Source organism: Lynx canadensis, chromosome D3 (genome assembly GCF_007474595.2).
Source record: "Lynx canadensis isolate LIC74 chromosome D3, mLynCan4.pri.v2, whole genome shotgun sequence".
Classification (NCBI taxonomy): Eukaryota; Metazoa; Chordata; class Mammalia; order Carnivora; family Felidae; genus Lynx; species Lynx canadensis.
The window spans coordinates 15,375,807-15,396,721 of NC_044314.2; positions in this window are offsets into that span (position 1 = coordinate 15,375,807).

Here is a 20,915-nt window from a genome sequence, read left to right on the forward strand (position 1 = left end):
AGATGTCATTTCATTGATGAGATTTTAGAAGGCACATGTGTTAAGGTGGAAGAGCGTCGGTGGAGCTGTCCAGAGTATTGGCATTTCAACTGTGCTCTGAAAAACCAGGTGGAGTTATGGGTGCAGTTCAGGGACCAAAGTGAAGTGGGAAAGAGTGGGTATAGGGAGTAGGGGGAGTAAGGAGCTCCAGCCCTACCCACAACTCCCCTCCCCACAAAAAAATAACAATAGCACGTTGACCTATATAGGACTAGTTGTTGGACAAATATGACTCATGACTCAACACGCCATTTTATTTTTGTCTCAAACTGCCCCTTTAAAATATCAAATGGGGATTTCTTCTCTGGCCCTGTATTGACTGCTCCTACAGATTGGTGACTTTTCTTCTTAGTTTAGGTGACAAAGAGCTCTTGGTTAGTGTTAAGTCATAAACATTTTCTCAATTATTTATTACAATATTTATTCCTTCACCTTTTTCAAAACTCCAAACCTGATGTAACATCCAAGTCTTCTCTCTTCTTTTGGTTGTGCATATTTCAGGTTGGAAGCTTGTCGTGGGAGAGGGGGCTGTAAATCGGCCTCTATATATTTCATTGTTGGCTCCCAAAGCTGGCTTCTTGAGGTGCCATTCCTGAAGGAATGGCAAATGGGAAGAGAAGGATGGGGGGGTGGGGAAGTGGAAAGTTCTTTGGTGAAGCAATTCCTTAGCATTCTGGCTTCTCATTCTCTGGTTCTAATACATGAAGACTGGCTTCTTTCTCTGGTAGGACACTTTCATGATACTTTCATCAGTTCCCACCCCCCCCTCCCCCACCGGGGCCTTCTAACTAGTGTTCTTAACCTCCACTTCTAACTGTAGTGTTCTTAACCTCCACTATGGATGCAGCTTCATTCCATATGAGCCACTCCACCTCCTTCTTTAGCCCTTTGGCTCATCTCCAGCTTCTTGTTCCTGGACTTCTTCAGGTGGTCCTGCTGAGCAAGACTCAGGGCCCCTCATGCTCACTCTTTTTTTCCTATATGTTCCACGTATGGTCAGGAGGAAACACACCCTCACCCTGTGCTCACAGCCACAGCAATTGCACAGTGACCCCAAGGCTGCAGAATACCCTAGTTGTTGTCTCTATCAACGACATGTAGATGTTGTCACCTCTATCCTGTGCTGGGACCTGGTGGTCCCAGATCCCTAAAAGATATTACAGAATCAGGTTAGCTCAGGTAACCCTAGATTAAGGAATATGCTAGATTTGGGTTCCTATTCAGCCTCTTTGGACTCTGAAGGTCCTGAGAGGGGTTTAGCAAAGATGCAGTTGGTCTACACACTGAAGCCTCAGAAACTCAAGCCTGGAAATGCCAGGACAAAAAGACCAAGTCATAAATTGCCATAGGAATTCTGGAACTTGTAGCATTAGTATAACTTGTGACTTAGTTTCAATATATCACCGTGTTTTTTAAGTGGGTTAGAGGGTAATGAAGGATACCGTATAACACTTGACAGAACAAGCATTGGTGGAAATAAAATCATGTGGGGTGTATGATATTTCTTTTTTAAAGGACAGGTATGCTTATCCCTACATGTAGGCAACTCTAGAGTATAGCATGATAATAGTTTTAGATGTATTTTAAGACCTTAATTATTATTGTATTTTATGCTTAAGGAGAAAAACAAATCTCAACCAAAAAATGAGGACTCTTTCTATGTCCTTCTTTGCTATTGATGTCCTGTGAGGAAAGTCAAATATACCAATGGACTGTTCAATTTTAAGAGACCTTTTATTTTCATTTATCATTGGCATTTTGTAGGGCTAGTTGTTTAATTTTAAACTGAGTTATGGATCCCAAGATGATTATTTAGAGGGAATCTCGGACAGATACAATAATTATTCTGCTCTAAGATGAGTCTGAAACTCTATCCCTAGGTATAACTCTATTAGGAGATATTTGCTTCATGTTTGAAACCTTTTATTTTAAACATTAGATTAATTAATTAATCAAGTTAGGAGGAGTCTTAGTGTTGCTGATGACATATTATGGTGATGCTGATGCTGATGTTTACAACTATGACTTACTGAGTACCTACCATTTTCCTAGAATTGTTCAAAGAGCTTTACATAAATATGTTTCTTTAACCCTTATAAGAACCCTATTAATATGCCCCATTTTAGAGGTGACAAAACTGAGTCATAGAAGGGTGAAGTTTTATTGTTGTTGTTCTTCTAGCATGCTATGAATAAGGGGTATGAAGGCATGCTATGAAGGCAAGATACTACTCAGAATGTTAGGTCCCCTGAGCCTAGGTTCTGAACCTCTTTTTACCTGGTTTGGGAGCTTCTAATTCTATGTCATATTTCCCATCCAATATTCATCATCTGAACTTAGCAAATCTTTCAACTTTCATGATTCTCATTTTGAAATTTGTGAAACAAAAAGGCAATCATTTCCTTCTGTTGTATCCTAGATGCCCAACCAAAGATGATCTCAAGCCTTCCCCATTCACACCCAGGAGCACTTTGTCAATTAAATGGTTATCCTCCTCCTTTCTCTCAGTGATATGCCTCTGTTTGGTTAAGAGAAAACTATTCTCCTAAAAATTTGGCCAGGGAGGCTTCTGGTTCAAATGACTTTTCATCCTTAACAATAACATGGGACACTAGACTTTGGATACACAGTCAGAGGTAAATAGTGCCAGTTTCTCCTACCATGTTCTTCTGAAGGGCATGACAATTCTAAACCGAGGAGAAGCCATGCTGTTTCATAATACACAAAATTATGGGAAGAAAAAACAATTTTTGGAGAGCTCCATGAGATGACTCCTTCTTCCCCTTTTCCTTCTTTGAATGATAAGTTGTATTTATAGCAAAATGTGCTTATTAACTAACACCATCATAAACATCTTGCTGTATTTCTTTATCATTTCATAGTATAGTATATAAATGTCCTCCTTGATATAATGAATATTCTAATACCAATTCACACTGCCCAGTAATATTGTTTGGTATGTTATAAGGCAATAATAATACATACCTGCTTAAATACATTTGTATCATCAGCTGGAGTAATTCAGCTGCTACAAAAAGCTGTATGTCAATGCACAGCTTTCCCTTCTTCTGATCCCCTTCCATGGCTCTGTGCTTCTGTGTAATAATGGCAGGGAAGAAAATTATCTCTCACTGTTTAATACACCATAAATTTTCTGCAAAATTGAAACTGTGTCATTCATAGATGACCTGCTTCGTGGCTAGGATTTGTTAGCAAAGCAAGCCCTTGTTGAGATTTTCTTAGTTTGTGATGAAATCTGCTGTCAGCACAAAGACTAATTGAATAGTGAGTGTCTTCCAATTTAGGTGTTCTTTTTTCTTTCTTGGACAACTTGTTCCCCACTTTTATTTCACTCCCTAGGCCCCCCAAAACAACAAATATAATCATTCACTAGATGATAGAAAAGACCTAAAATTAATTTCGGGGGAAAAAAACCCATTATTTTTAATCACAGTAAAATAGAATTGAGTATTAATAGCAATATGAGAAATTAAAAGATAAATAAAACCCGAATCATTTTGAAGTTTTAAGAAAACAATGCACAGTTTTTTCCTATATGGCTATTTTGTCAAAGAGGAAAACAAAATAACAATTATGGACTATAAAAATATGCATGCTAGGACTGTCAGAATGACTGTGTGAGGATCTCACTGGGCACATTTTACATGAATATAATTAAACAGCAACAAAAACCATTTAGAGTCTCTGGAAAACATCATAAGGACATTCTTTTAAAAATGAAATAGTTTCTGCGAGAAGAGTCAGGGTCTGTTGTGTCTAAGCAAGGGCCTGCCCCCTTATTCCTCCCACTCTCTCCATTCCAGCCTATGGCAGCTCTACCCTGGAATGTGTCTCTCTCTTCTCTAATTCTAAGTATGGGTCTATGGTTTAATTCTAGGGGGGCAGGCCACTGATATCAGTCATCTCTCCACCTTCACCCCAGCTCTATTCTCTGGAAACTCTATTCCAAACAGGCATGGCCAAGAGGACTGGGGTCCCTTGTGCCAGCCACCTAGCCCTCAGTGGTAGGGGTGGAAGTCTACCCCAGATATGAAGGTTAAGAACACTGGGCTCCAGTTGCCCCAGTCTCATTTATTCATAAATTGGAGATCCCATTCTGGGAGGGACAAGCTGAGGAAACCAGCAGCTACCATTCTCCCACTGCCACAGACCACTTGTAGAGTGGAGGTATCACTTGGTGAGAAATAGACTGCTTTCCCTGACCCCAACATGTCACAGTGGTGTCAAGGCTTCTCCCAGGGAAAGAAACATGCCATAAGGATGGAGGTCTCCGCAGTTCTTCCAGAGGAGACTTACTTTACTTAGAACAGACCTTAGAAAAGCTTACGCCAAGGCACTTCCAAAAAAAAAAAAAAATGGAGATCTTGGTGGTAAAGAATTAAGAGGGGGCTGGTAGCTCCATGATACTAATAGCAACAAGGAAAGGGGCAGATCAACCAGAAGATTAACAGAAAGAACCAGAGCAAGAGGATCCCTCTGGGGCACCATGTGTCACCATGGGTTCAGATGCTAGGTTGCAGTCGGGAATAATAAAAGTGAAAAGTGGGGTAGACTTGAAGGCATTCCCCAAGTTGCATGCAGATCATTAGCAAGGGCCTTGAGCCTTAGCGCCTCAAGGGGCTGAAGAAAAACCTGACCAAACATGGACGGAAAAATAAGCTACTGCGACCCATGGATGACTTCTAAGAAGCCAGGCTTAAAAAGAAAATCACACACACACCTCTAGTGGTAGAGAATATTGTGTGCATGCCCATGGCGACTCCCCCACATAAATGGTTGTAGAGAGAAACTCCAAGCTTCTAGTCATTGGATACAAATGAATCAAAATCCTAAAGTCTTTGAATTTTGAAAGCAGTCTCCAAGCTACACACACATGTAATGGGAAAGAGTAAGAACTTAGCTAGCTCAGAGGACTTAAGCAGAAGTCAGACCAGTAAGTGATTTGTGTGGATCCAGGAAGAACCTTAGGAGACCTGGCGAAAGATAAAAACCAGGGGAAAATAGTGAGCTGGCACATTAGAGGCCACGTAATACAGAGGAATGGATTTCACAGATTTATTCCTGCCAAGTCATAAACACACAAACAGTAGCCACAAAAAGAAGTCTAAGGAGGGGAAGATTGATCAGCGTCCAGAGCTGCTATACTACAGCATCGAAAGTGTCAGGTTTTCAACAAAAATGATGAGATATGAAAAGAAACAGTATGGCTCATATGCAAGGGGGAGAAAGCAGGTGATAGAAACTGCCTTTGAGGGGCTCATATGTTGGACTTAGCAAGAACTTCAAAACAGCTATTATATGTTCAAAGAGTTAAGGGAAACCATGTTTAAAGAATTAAAGGCAGATATAATAAAAATGATTCATCAAATAGTAAATATTAATAAAGACTTAAGAATTATATATAAAAAAGAAACAAATGGATATTCTGGAGTTGAAAAGTATGAGAACTGAAATTTAAAAAATCACTAGAAAACTCATTGTAGCCTTAAGCTAATGGAAGAAAGAATCATCAAGCCCAAGCACAACTAAATAAAAATAATACAATCTGAAAAACAGGAAAAAAAAACTAATGTAGAAAAATAAACAGAAACTCAGGGAAATGTGGGACATCGTTAAGACCATCAACATACACATGATGAGAATACCAGAAGCAGATGAAAGAGAAAAAAAGGATACAAAAATTATTCAAAAAAATAATGGCTGGAAACTTTTAAAATTTTATTGAGAAACATTACACATTTAAAAAACTCAACCAAATCTAATGCATTTGACAGTAATACAATGGAGTGGGGTGAAAACGAAGCTGTACCGGAATAAGGAAATGACACCAGATGGTAACTTGGACAAAGAGGAGAATAAAAAGAACCAAAAATGGTAAATAAGAAAAATAAATAACTAAAACAATGCGTTATTGCGTTTATAACCTGTACAGACACACTATGCATAAACAATAAGTAAAAAAAATAATAAGGTAGAGGAGATTGATGCTATCTAGGAGTAATATTTCTATACTGGGACATTCAAGAATTAACACAAATTCAGTGGGGAAAAGAATTGCCTCTTATTTTTAAACAAACGATGCCAGAACAACTAGATATATACGTGCAAAAGCATGGAATTTAGACCCCTACTTCACACCGTACAAGAAATAACTAATAATGAATCAAAGACCTAAATGTAAGCATTAAAACTCTAAGAATTTAAAACTCTAAGAATTTGAGATGAAAACCTAGAAGGAAATCTTTGTGACCCTAGATTAGGCAATGTGTTTTTTTTAACATAGGTTTCCATATGACACCATATAGATATATTATAGTTCATAAAAATTAAAAACTTTTCTAGTTCAAAGCATGCCATAAAGAAACTGAAAAGATAACATCGAGAATTGGATAAAAATATTTGCAAATTATATATCTCATAAGGAACTTGTGTTCGGGATATGCAATGAACCCATACAGATTCAACAATCAACAGATAAATATCAATTAAAAATGAGAAAATGATTTGAATAAACATTTCTCCAGAGAAGCTATACAAGTGACCAGTACGTACCCATGCGTAGATGTTCAATATCATTAGTCATTAGGGAAATACAACTTGAAATCCCAATAATATTCCACTTCACATCCACTAGAATGGCTATGATGAAAAAGACAGACAGTGAACAATGTTGGCAAGGATTTGGAGAAATTGGAACCCTCATATTATTGCTGATGGGATGTAAAATGGTGAGCCTACTTTTGAAAATAATTTGGCAGTTCTTCAAAATGCTTAAATATATAGTCACTGTATGATTCAGCAATCCCACTTTTAGAAAAGTACCCACGGTAAATGAAAACATAGGTTCACACAAACACTGTGCATGAACATTCACAGCAGCATTGTTCATAACATCCAAAAAGTCCAAACAACCCAAATGCTTATCAGCTGATGAATGGATTAAAAATTATGGCTGATTTCTACAATGGAATCGTACTCCATTAGATACTGGCACAGGCTACAACATGGGTAAACCTTGAAACATTGTGTAAAATGAAAGAAGCCAGACACAGAAGGCCACCTGTTTTATGATTCCATTCATATGATATAGCCAGAATGGGTGTGTGTGTCAGGAGAGAGAGAGAGAGAGAGAGAGAGAGAGAGAGAGTGAGTAGTTTAGTGATTGCTTAGATTGGGTAGAACATAATGGGATAGCATGTAGGAAGAGGAAAAGGGGAGTGACTGCTCATTGGTACAGGGTTTCTTCTTTTTTTCTTTTTCTTTTTTTTGGAGGGGGAGTATAGTTAACATACAGTGTTACATTAGTTTCAGGTGTACAGCATAGTGATTTGACAAGTTTACACATTATGCTATATTTTCACCACAAGTGTAGCTAGCATCTCTCCTGACACATGGCTATTACAATATCATCGACTTATATTCCTTATGCTGTGCCTTTTATTTCTGTGACTCACTCATTCCATAACTAGAAGCCTGTATCTCCCCTCCCTACCACCCATTTGCCTCACCCCCATCACCCTCCTCTCTGACATCCATCCACTAGTTGTTCTCTGTATTTATAGGTCTGACTCTGCTTTTGAGATCATAAAAATGTTATAATATTTGAACTGGGGGACAGTTTTGAACGCTGTGAATATGTTAAAAACAACTGAATTGTACTTTCACAATGAGTGAATTATATGACATGTAAATTGTATTTTAATAAAGTTATTAGAATGCCAGCCACAAAAATAGTAAATAATACAATTCTCACTATGTCATTGAATATATCAATTAGAAACCTATCTAATCACATATAATAAATAGTTGTCATTGGGTGTTCCTGATATAGAGTGTTTTTTTTCATTCTTCAAAGTGTTCTAAAGTTTTCTCAATGAATAGGAATTATATTAAAACAACTTTTTAAAAACTTTTATTTCAAGAAAATAACAAATGATTACATTTTAAATTTTCTTTGAGAACATAGACCTTGTTCAATTTTGTGGTTTTCTTTTAAATTGTAATAAATATATGATTTTGTTTTTTTAAATTTATTTATTTTTTCAATATATGAAATTTATTGTCAAATTGGTTTCCATACAACACCCAGTGCTCATCCCAAAAGGTGCCCTCCTCAATACCCATCACTCACCCTCCCCTCCCTCCCACCCCCCATCAACCCTCAGTTTGTTCTCAGTTTTTAAGAGTCTTATGCTTCAGCTCTCTCCCACTCTAACCTCTTTTTTTTTTCTCCTTCCCCTCCTCCATGGGTTTCTGTTAAGTTTCTCAGGATACATATAAGAGTGAAAACATATGGTATCTGTCTTTCTCTGTATGGCTTATTTCACTTAGCATAACACTCCCCAGTTCCATCCACGTTGCTACAAAGGGCCATACTTCATTCTTTCTCATTGCCACGTGGTACTCCATTGTGTATATAAACCACAATTTCTTTATCCATTCATCAGGTGATGGACATTTAGGCTCTTCCCATAATTTGGCTATTGTTGAGAGTGCTGCTATAAACATTGGGGTACAAGTGCCCCTATGCATCAGTACTCCTGTATCCCTTGGGTAAATTCCTAGCAGTGCTACTGCTGGGTCATAGGGTAGGTCTATTTTTAATTTTTTGAGGAAACTCCACACTGTTTTTCAGAGCGGCTACACCAATTTGCATTCCCACCAACAGTGCAAGAGGGTTCCTGTTTCTCCACATCCTCTCCAGCATCTATAGTCTCCTGATTTGTTTGTTTTGGCCACTCTGACTGGCGTGAGGTGATATCTGAGTGTGGTTTTGATTTGCATTTCCCTGATGAGGAGCGACATTGAGCATCTTTTCATGTGCCTGTTGGCCATCTGGATGTTTAGAGAAGTGTCTATTCATGTTTTCTGCCCATTTCTTCACTGGGTTATTTGTTTTTCGGGTGTGGAGTTTGGTGAGCTCTTTATAGATTTTGGATACTAGCCCTTTGTCCGATATGTCATTTGCAAATATCTTTTCCCATTCCATTGGTTGCCTTTTAGTTTTGTTGGTTGTTTCCTTTGCTGTGCAGAAGCTTTTTATCTTCCTGAGGTCCCATGATCTTTTTATCGTCATGAGGTTCATTTTTGCTTTTAATTCCCTTGCCTTTGGGGATGTGTCAAGTAAGAAATTGCTATGACTGAGGTCAGAGAGGTCTTTTCCTGCTTTCTTCTCTAGGGTTTTGATGGTTTCCTGTCTCACGTTCAGGTCCTTTATCCATTTTGAGTTTATTTTTGTGGATGGTGTGAGAAAGTGGTCTAGTTTCAACCTTCTGCATGTTGCTGTCCAGTTCTCCCAGCACCATTTGTTAAAGAGACTGTCTTTTTTTCCATTGGATGTTCTTTCCTGCTTTGTCAAAGATTAGTTAGCCATACTTTTGTGGGTCTAGTTCTGGGGTTTCTATTCTATTCCATTGGTGTATGTGTCTGTTTTTGTGCCAATACCATGCTGTATTGATGATGACAGCTTTGTAGTAGAGGCTAAAGTCTGGGATTGTGATGCCTCCTCCTTTGGTCTTCTTCAAATTACTTTGGCTGTTCGGGACCTTTTGTGGTTCCATATGAATTTTAGGATTGCTTGTTCTAGCTTCAAGAAGAATGCTGGCGTAATTTTGATTGGGGTTGCATGAATGTGTAGATAGCTTTGGGTAGTATTGACATTTTGACAATATTCATTCTTCCAATCGGTGAGCATGGAATGTTTTTCCATTTCTTTATATCTTCTTCAATTTCCTTCATAAGCTTTCTATAGTTTTCAGCATACAGATCTTTTACATCTTTGGTTAGATTTATCCCTAGGTATTTTATGATTCTTGGTGCAGTTGTGAATGGGATCAGTTTCTTTATTTGTCTTTCTGTTGCTTCATTATTAGTGTATAAGAATGCAACTGATTTCTGTACATTGATTTTGTATCCTGCAACTTTGCTGAATTCATGTATCAGTTCTAGCAGACTTTGGTGGAGTCTATCGGATTTTCCATGTATAATATGTCATCTGCAAAAAGTGAAAGCTTGACTTCATCTTTGCCAATTTTGATGCCTTTGATTTCCTTTTGTTGTCTGATTGCTGATGCTAGAACTTCCAACACTATGTTAAACAACAGCGGTGAGAGTGGGCATCCCTGTCATGTTCCTGATCTCAGGGAAAAAGCTCTCAGTTTTTCCCCGTTGAGGATGATGTTAGCTGTGGGCTTTTCATAAATGGCTTTTATGATGTTTAAGTATGTTCCTTCTATCCCGACTTTCTCGAGGGTTTTTATTAAGAAAGGATGCTGAATTTTGTCAAATGCCTTTTCTGCATCGATTGACAGGATTATATGGTTCTTATCTTTTCTTTTATTAATGTTATGTGTCACGTTGATTGATTTGCGAATGTTGAACCAGCCCTGCATCCCAGGAATAAATCCCACTTGATCATGGTGAATAATTCTTTTTATAAGCTGTTGAATTCGATTTGCTAGTATCTTATTGAGAATTTTTGCATCCATATTCATCAGGAATATTGGCCTGTAGTTCTCTTTTTTTACTGGGTCTCTGTCTGGTTTAGGAATCAAAGTAATACTAGCTTCATAGAATGAGTCTGGAAGTCTTCCTTCCCTTTCTATTTTTTGGAATAGCTCGAGAAGGATAGGTATTATCTCTGCTTTAAACATCTGGTAGAATTCCCCTGGGAAGCCATCTGGTCCTGGACTCCTATTTGTTGGGAGATTTTTGATAACTGATTCAATTTCTTTGCTGGTTATGGGTCTGTTCAAGCTTTCTATTTCCTCATGATTGAGTTTTGGAAGTGTGTGGGTGTTTGTGTGGGAATTTGTCCATTTCTTCCAGGTTGTCCAGTTTGTTGGCATATAATTTTTCATAGTATTCCCTGATAATTGCTTGTATCTCTGAGGGATTGGTTGTAATCATTCCATTTTCATTCATGATTTTATCTATTTGGGTCATCTCCCTTTTCTTTTTGAGAAGCCTGGCTAGAGGTTTATCAATTTTGTTTATTTTTTCAAAAAACCAACTCTTGGTTTCATTGATCTGCTCTACAGTTTTTTTAGATTCTAAATTATTTATTTCTGCTCTGATCTTTATTATTTCCCTTCTTCTGCTGGGTTTAGGCTGTCTTTGCTGTTCTGCTTCTGTTTCCTTTAGATGTGCTGTTAGATCTTGTATTTGGGATTTTTCTTGTTTCTTGAGATAGGCCTGGATTGCAATGTATTTTCCTCTCAGGACTGCCTTTGCTGCATCCCAAAGCATTTGGATTGTTGTATTTTCATTTTCGTTTGTTTCCATATATTTTTTAATTTCTTCTCTAATTGCCTGGTTGACCCACTCATTCTTTAGTAGGGTGTTCTTTAACCTCCATGCTTTTGGAGGTTTTCCATACTTTTTCCTGTGGTTGATTTCAAGCTTCATAGCATTGTGGTCTGAAAGTATGCATGGTATGATCTGATTCTTGTATACTTATGAAGGGCTGTTTTGTGACCCAGTATGTGATCTATCTTGGAAAATGTTTCATGTGCACTTGAGAAGAAAGTATATTCTGTTGCTTTGGGATGCAGAGTTCTAAATATATCTGTCAAGTCCATCTGATCCAATGTATCATTCAGGGCCCTTGTTTCTTTATTGACCGTGTGTCTAGATGATCTATCCATTTCTGTAAGAGGGGTGTTAAAGTCCCCAGCAATTACCACATTCTTATCAATAAGGTTGCTTCTGTTTATGAGTAATTGTTTTATATATTTGGGGGCTCCGGTATTTGGCGCATAGACATTTATAATTGTTAGCTCTTCCTGATGGATAGACCCTGTAATTATTATATAATGCCCTTCTTCATCTCTTGTTACAGCCTTTAATTTAAGGTCTAGTTTGTCTGATATAAGTATGGCTACTCCAGCTTTCTTCTGACTTCCAGTGGCATGATACATAGTTCTCCATCCCCTCACTCTCAATCTGAAGGTGTCCTCAGGTCTAAAATGAGTCTCTTGTAGACGGCAAATAGATGGGTCTTGTTTTTTTATCCATTCTGATACCCTATGTCTTTTAGTTGGTGCATTTAGTCCATTTACATTCAGTGTTATTTTGGAAAGATATGGGTTTAGAGTCATTGTGATGTCTGTAGGTTTCATGCTTGTAGCGATGTCTCTGGTACTTTGTCTCACCCTTAGGATCTCTTGTAGGGCTGGTTTAGTAGTGATGAATTCCTTCAGTCTTTGTTTCTTTGGGAAGACTTTTATCTCTCCTTCTATTCTAAATAACAGACTTGCTTGATAAAGAATTCTCGGCTGCATTTTTTTTGTTGTTGTTGTTCATCACATTGAAGATCTCCTGCCATTCCTTTCTGGCCTGCCAAGTTTCAGTAGAGAGATTGGTCACAAGTCTTATAGGTCTCCCTTTATATGTTAGAGCATGTTTATCCCTAGCTGCTTTCAGAATTTTCTCTTTATCCTTGTATTTTGCCAGTTTCACTATGATATATCATGCAGAAGATCGATTCAAGTTATGTCTGAAGGGAGTTCTCTGTGCCTCTTGGATTTCAATGCCTTTTTCCTTCCCCAGATCCGGGATATTCTCAGCTATGATTTCTTCAAGTATACCTTCAGCACCTTTCCCTCTCTTTTCCTCCTCTGGAATACCAATTATGCATAGATTATTCCTCTTTAGTGCATCACTTAGTTCTCTAATTTTCCCCTCATACTCCTGGATTTTTTTATCTCTCTTTTTCTCAGCTTCCTCTTTTTCCATAATTTTATCTTCTAGTTCACCTATTCTCTCCTCTGCCTCTTCAATCCAAGCTGTGGTCGTTTCCATTTTATTTTGCAGCTCATTTATACCATTTTTTAGCTCCTCCTGACTGTTCCTTAGTCCCTTGATCTCTGTAGCAATAGATTCTCTGCTGTCCTCTATACTGTTTTCAAGCCCAGCGATTAATTTTATGACTATTATTCTAAATTCACTTTCTGTTATATTGTTTAAATCCTTTTTGATCAGTTTGTTAGCTGTTGTTATTTCCTGGAGATTCTTCTGAGGGGAATTCTTCCGCTTGGTCATTTTGGATAGTCCCTGGTGTGGTGAGGGCCTGCAGGGCACTTCCCCTGTGCTGTGGTGTATAACTGGAGTTGGTGGGCGGGGCCGCAGTCCGACCTGATGTCTGCCCCCAGCCCACCGCTGGGGCCACCGTCAGACTGGTGTGTACCTTTTCTTCCCCTCTCCCAGGGGCGGGATTCACTGTGGGGTGGCGTGGCCCGTCTGGGCTACTCGCGCACTGCCAGGCTTGTGATGCTGGGGATCTGGCGTATTAGCCGGGGTGGATCGGCAAGGTGCACAGGGGCGGGAGGGGCAGGCTCAGCTCGCTTTTCCTTCAGAGATCCACTTCGGGAGGGTCCCTGCGGCACCGGGAGGGAGTCAGACCCGCCGGAGGGATGGATCCGCAGAAGCACAGCTTTGGGTGTTCGCGTGGTGCAAGCAAGTTCCCTGGCAGGAACCGGTTCCCTTTGGGATTTTGGCTGGGGGATGGGCGAGGGAGATGGTGCTGGCGAGCGCCTTTGTTCCCCGCCAAGGTGAGCTCTGTCGTCTGGGGCTCAACAACTGTCCCTCCGTTGTCCTCCAGCCCTCTCGTTCTCCGAGCAGAGCTGTTAGCTTATAACCTTCCAGTCCCGCTTGCTGTCAGAACACACTCCCTCCGGCCCCTCCGCTTTTGCAAGCCAGACTCGGGGGCTCTGCTTGGCCGGCAGGCTGTCCCTCCTCCCCAGCTCCCTCCCGCCAGTCCGTGGAGCGCGCACCGCCTCTCCGCCCTTCCTACCCTCTTCCGTGGGCCTCTCGTCTGCGCTTGGCTCCGGAGACTCCGTTCTGCTAGTTTTCTGGGTTATTTAGGCAGGTATAGGTGGAATCTAAGTGATCAGCAGGACGCGGTGAGCCCAGCGTCCTCCTACGCAGCCATCTTCAGGATGCAGCGATTTTGTTTTGTTTAAAAAAATGCTTTTTATCTCTGCTTTAGGAGTAGAGATAGTGCCTTACTAGAGAGGTTAGGGAATCATTCCTTGGTCTCAACTCCCTACCCCCAGGCTTAAAGGACAAGGTAATTGTATTGTTTGGGGCCCGAAGTGAAGCAGCATGAAAGCCTCCTCCCTCAAGAAAACTTCAAACAAGATTTTGTGTTTTGAATATATGCTCTCATCCAAGGCATCAAGCTCCAGATGAGAGAGTAGAGTAATTGAGGTCAGTACTTATCGTTTGGAGTGCTGCTAAAGAAAGAAAACACTCAACTCCTATGGCTAGGATAGGAAAAGATACATCTGGCGGCAGAAAAGGACAGACTCTGGGAACTAATAGTCTGAATTAAGATTCATTCTGAATGCTTTTTGTTGTCTGCTTCCTTGAGAGAATGGTATGTGATATCTAAATGGAAAGTTGGAGGAATAAGGGAATGTCACCTTGGAAATCAGGGAGAAGCATGCTTGAACAATTTGAGCTCACCAGCCGAGTGAGTGGTTGGTTTCTGTTAAAGTAATCAAGAGTCCTGAGCAGTGAGGCACCTTGCAATATGGCCCTGGAACAGCTCTCCGTCTTGGGAAGCCCACAGTTACCAGCAATATTGGAGGTGATGTGAACCACGGCAAAAGAAGGTTAGTTAGACATCCGTGTTCTCTTTCTTGACTCTAAAAGTCCAACCACCTCTTTCCTACATTGGATTGGAGATAAGCTGGCAGTGTGTTTTGGGGGGAAATGCAGGGAGGGGAGTTGCCCATTAAAGAGATAGCAGGACCTGGCAGCCAGTCCTACAGGCAGGAACTTGACAGTTTTGGTTTGGAAAAATAAAAAACGGTAATAAAACTGTCCCTGGTGTTCTGGGAAGTGCATATGGACTACACCTGGTCTGTGTATATTTTTGAATGTTATGTTTTTCATTTGTGATGGATATTTTATTCTGTGAATTTACTACAAGTTCAGTTGGGAAGAGGCAACATGAAGCAGGGGAAATGGTGAGATGAGAATGTTATTTTATAATTAAATAATTTATATGCATCTCTTTTTTTCCCTATGAAAAGTAATTATACTAAATGCAATGTGCTATGCTGGATCAGTTCCTAGAACAGAAGAGCAGTGTTATTGGAAGAACTGGTGAAATCCAAACAAAGTTTGGAGTTCGATTAATAATGATGCTGGTTTCCCAGTTTTGACAAATGTATCATGGTAAGATGCTCACAAGAGGAGATGTTGCATGAAGGGCATACAGGAACTCTCTGTATTATCTTTGCGACTTTTCTCTAAACAGAAAGTAGTTCAGGGGCACCTGGATGGCTCAGTCGGTTAAGCATCTGACTTCAGCTCAGGTCATGATCTCATAGTTCATGGATTCAAGCCCCTCATGGGGCTCTGTGCTGACAGCTCAGAGCCAGGAGCCTGCTTCAGATTCTGTGTCTCCCTCTCTCTCTGCCCCTCCCTACTTACACTGTCTCTCTCAAAAATAAACACTAAATTTTTTTTAATTGAAAATAATCCCCCAATAAAAATTTGATCCAAAAAGTCAATATGAATCACATGTTATCTTTGGCATGCTGTCCTTCTCAAAACTTTCCAGCTGAGAATTATGAAAATTTTAGTGAAGAGCCAATTCATGTGAAATTTTAACCCTACAAGTCTCAAGATGTTGGCACATGGTTCATACAAGTGTTCAACCTAGTTGCTGCTTATTCTAAGGAAAACTCAGAATCTTTTCATATTTCCTAGAATTGATTAAGCAGGGACTACAAAGGGACATAATCAAAAGAACAAAGAAAAAGAAATCCACAGTTAACATCATTAAATTAGATTCACATTGTCAATTACAAATAAACTATATATTCATTCTTTACAATTTACTTGGGTTCATTTTTCAACTGAAATTTTCTTCTTAGATTCTTTTTAGTGTGCTATTACACAATATTAATTTTGCAGTAATTTTACTGCAATTTTTCATTTAGTGGCCAGGGAAACACACACCAAGAAGAACACCTATGCAAAGCACTGTGTCGTGTACTCTTTGGCACTCTTTCCCTAAGCCATAACCCAGTCCCACTATCGGGATGAAATTTCTAACCTTCATTCCTCTAGTTTATCTACTCTGGAGGTGAACAAATGCCTCATAAAACAACCCAATGGTGCAATTATCACTTTAGTATTAGAGGGACACCAGAAAGTGCTAAACTTCTACATTAGATGCAACATTTTATTGTAACTATAAATGCACAGTGGCCTTTAGGTATTTGCTACAGTGTTAGTAATGATTCATTCTCGGCATTTGCCAAGAAATGGAAGGGTGTCGTATTGTCACTTTGATAAAGCCAGTATAAGGAGATTAAGAGATGAGTTTAGGGTAAATTGTGTGAAACATAATGGTACATCAAATATCCACTGCCACGCTTCAAAAAAATGCTGGCAATTCAGCATGTTTCTTGGCAAAATATGCTGTTCTAAGTTAAATTATTACTATGATTATCAGAGTTTATGGTGATACCCTGAGGAGTCTTTGTAACAGGTGAGAATATGCAGCAGCTGTCTTTCTGTGTTTCTCTTTGTACACGTAGCTTGCAGGATAATTCTAGGTTATGTGATTGAATTGAGCCTAAAAGAAGATTGCTATACCTTTTAGTCGACAGTAAGTAACCTTTATCTTTTGCTTACTATAAATTACGAAGTTCTTGTTTTGAGTTAATTTCCCTTTCTCTGGAATTTGTACTTCAACTAGTTTTCTTTTTTCTAATGTTTATTTTATTCTTTTCTTTTTTTAAAATTTAATTTATTTTTCAAAATTTACATCCAAGTTAATTAGCATATACTGCAACAGTGATTTCAGGAGTAATTTCCTTAATGCCCCTTACCCATCCCCCCTCCCACAATCCCTCTGTTTGTTCTCCATATTTAAGAGTCTCTTATATTTTGTCCCCCTCCCTGTTTTATATTATTTTTGCTTCTCTTCCTTTATGCGTATCTGTTTTGTATCTTAAAGTCCTCATATGAGTGAAGTCATATGATACTTTTCTTTCTCTGACTAATTTCACTTAGCATAATACCCTCTAGTTCCATCCACGTAGTTGCAAATGGCAAGATGTCATTCTTTTTGATTGCCAAGTAATACTCCACTGTGTATATATACCACATCTTCTTTATCTATTCATCCATCAGTGGATATTTGGGCTCTTTCCATACTTTGGCTATTGTTGATAGTGCTGCTATAAACATTGTGGTGCACGTGTCCCTTCGAAATAGCATACCTGTCTCCTTTGGATAAATACCTAGTAGTGCAATTGCTGGGTCGTAGGGTAGTTCTATTTTTAATTTTTTTGAAGAACCTCCATACTGTTTCCAGACTGGCTGCACAAGTTTGCATTCCCACCAGCAGTGCAAAAGAGATACTCTTTCTCTGTGTCCTTGCCAACATCTGTTGTTACCTGAGTTGTTAATGGTAGCCATTCTGACAGGTGTGGGGTGGTATCTCATTGTGGTTTTGATTTGTAATTCCCTGATGATGAGTGATGTTGAGCATTTTTTCATGTGTCAGTTGGCCATCTGGATGTCTTCTTTGGAGAAGTGTCTCTTCATGTCTTTTGCCCATTTCTTCACTGGATTATTTGTTTTTTGGGTGTTGAGTTTGATAAGTTCTTTATAGATTTTGGATACTAACCCTTTATCTGATATGTCTTGCAATATCTTCACCCATTCTGTCAGTTGCCTTTTAGTGTGGCTGATTATTTCCTTTGGCTGATTATTTCCTTCACTGTGCAGAAGCTTTTTATTTTGATGAGGTCCCAATTGTTCATTTTTGCTTTTTTCCCTTGCCTCTGGACACGTGTTGAGTAAGAAGTTGCTGTGGCCAAGGTCAAAGAGGTTTTTGCCTGCTTTCTCGATGGCTTCCTGTCTTACATTTAGGTCTTTCATCCATTTTGAATTTTTGTGTATGGTGTAATAAAATGGTCTAGGTTCATGTTTCTGCATGTCGTTGTACAGTTTTCCCAGCACCACTTGCTGCAGAGACTGTCTTTATTCTATTGGCTATTCTTTCCTGCTTTGTCAAAGATTAGTTGGCCATACATTTGTGGGTCGATTTTTGGGTTCTCTCTTCTGTTCCATTGATCTGAGTGTCTGTTCTTGTGCCATTACCATACTGCCTTGATAATTATAGCTTTGTCATACAGCTTGAAGTCTGGGATTGTGCTGCTTCCTGCTTTGGTTTTCTTTTTCAAGATTGCTTTGGTTATGTGAGGTCTTTTCTGGTTCCATACAAATTTTTGGATTGTTTATTCTAGCTCTGTGAGGAATGCTGGTGTTATTTTGATAGGTGTTGCACTGAATATGTAGATTGCTTTGGGTAGTATTGACATTTTAACAATATTTATTCTTCCTATCCAGGAGCATGGAATATTTTTCCATTTTTGTGTGTGTGTCTTCTTCCATTTCTTTCATAAGCTTTCTATAGTTTTCAGTGTATAGATTTTTCACCTCTTTGGTTAGATTTATTCCTATGTAATTTATGGTTTTTGGTGCAATTGTAAATGGGATTGATTCCTTGATTTCTCTTTCTGTTGTTTCATTATTGGTCTATGGGAATGCAACCGATTTCTGTGCGTTGATTTTATATACTGCGACTTTACTGAATTCATGGATCAGTTCTAACAGTATTTTGGTGGAATCTTTTGAGTTTTCCGTATAAGTATCATGTCATCTGCAAAGAGTGAAAGTTTGACCTCCTCCTGGCTGATTTGGATGCCTTTTATTTCTTTATGTTGTCTGATTGCTGAGGCTAAGACTTCCAATACAATGTTGAATAACAGTGGTGAAAGTGGACGTCCCTGTCTTGTTTCTGACCTTAGGGGGAAAGCTCTCAGTTTTTCCCCACTGAGGATGATATTAGCATTGGGTCTTTCATATATGGCTTTTATGATCTCAAGGTATGCTGCTTCTATCCCTATTTTCTCGAGGGTTTTTATCAAGAAAGGATGCTGCATTTTGTCAAATGCTTTCTCTGCATCTATTGAGAGGATCATGTGGTTCTTGTCCTTTCTTTTATTGATGTGATGAATCACATTGATTGTTTTGTGGATATTGAACCAGCCCTGCACCCCAGGTATAAATCCCACTTGGTCGTGGTGAATAATTTTTTTAATGTATTGTTGGATCTGGTTGGCTAATGTATTTTGCATCCATGTTCATCAGGGAAATTGGTCTATAGTTCTTCTTTTTAGTGTGGTCTTTGTCTGGTTTGGAATCAAGGTAATTCTGGCTTCATAGAAAGAGTTTGGAAATTTTCCTTCCTTTTTTATTTTTGGAACTGCTTCAAGAGAATAGGTTTTAATTCTTCCTTAAATGTTTGGTAGAATTCTCCCTGGAAAGCCATCTGGCCCTGGACTCCTGTTTTTTGGGAGATTTTTGATTACTAATTCGATTTCTTTACTGGTTATGGGTCTGTTCAAATTTTCTATTTCTTCCTGTTTCAGTTTTGATAGTTGATATGTTTCTAGGAATTTGTCCATTTCTTCCAGATTTCCCATTTTAGTGGCCTATAATTGTTCATAATATTATCTTATTATTGGTTTTATTTCTCCTGTGTTGGTTGTGATCTCTCCTCTTTCGTTCTTGATTTCATTTGGGTCCTTTCCTTTTTCTTTTGGATCAAACTGGCTAGTGGTTTATCAATTTTGTTAATTCTTTCAAAGAACCAGTTTCTGGTTTCACTGATCTGTTCTTCTGTTTTTTTGGTTTCGATACCATTGGTTTCTGCTCTAATCTTTATTATTTCCTGTCTTCTGCTGTTTTGGGGTTTTATTTGCTGTTCTTCTTCCAGCTCTTTAAGGTGTAAGGTTAGTTTGCATATGTGAGACATTTCTTCCTTCTTTAGGAAGGCCTGGATTGTTATATACTTGCCTCTAATGACCACCTTTGCTGTGTCACGGAGGTTTTAGGCTGTGGTGTTTAGGCTGTTATCATTTTCATTGGCTTCCATATACTTTTTAATTTTGTCTTTAACTTCTTGGTTAGCCCATTCATTCTTTAGTAGGATGTTCTTTAGCCTCCAAGTATTTGTTATCTTTCTAAATTTTTTCTTGTGGTTGATTTCAAGTTTCACAGCATTTTGGTCTGAAAACATGCATAGTATGATCTCAATCTTTTTGTACTTGTTGAGGGCTGATTTGTGTCCCACTATGTGATCTATTCTGGAGAACGCTCCATGTGCACTGGAGAAGAATGTATATTCCACTGCTTTAGGATGAAATGTTTTGAATATATCTGTTAAGTCCATCTGGTCCAGTGGGTCATTCAAAGCCATTGTTTCCTTGTTGATTTTCTGTCTACGTGATCTGTCCATTGTTGTAAGTGGGGTATTGAAATCCCCTACTATTATGGTATTATTATCAATGAATTTCTTTATGTTTGTGATTAATTGATTTCTATATTTAGGTGCTTTCATATTTGGAGCATACATATTTGCAATTGTTAGGTCTCCTTGGTGGGTAGACTCCTTATGATATAATGTCCTTCTTAATCTCTTGTTACAGTCTTTATTTTAAAGTCTAGATTGTCTGATATAAGTATGGCTACTCCAATTTTCTTTTGTCAACCATTAGCATTATAGATGGTTCTCCATCCCCTTCAATCTGAAGGTGTCTTTAGGTCTAAAGTGGGCCTCTTGTTAACCGCATATAGATGGATCTTGTTTCCTTATCCATTCTCTTATGCTATGTCTTTTTATTGGAGAATTTAGTCCATTGATGTGTAGAGTGAGTACAATTTATTGCCATTATGTTTCTTATAGAGTTAGAGTTTCTGGTGGTGTTCTCTGGTCCTTTCTAGTCTTTGTTACTTTTGGTCTCTCTCTTTTTTTCCATCTT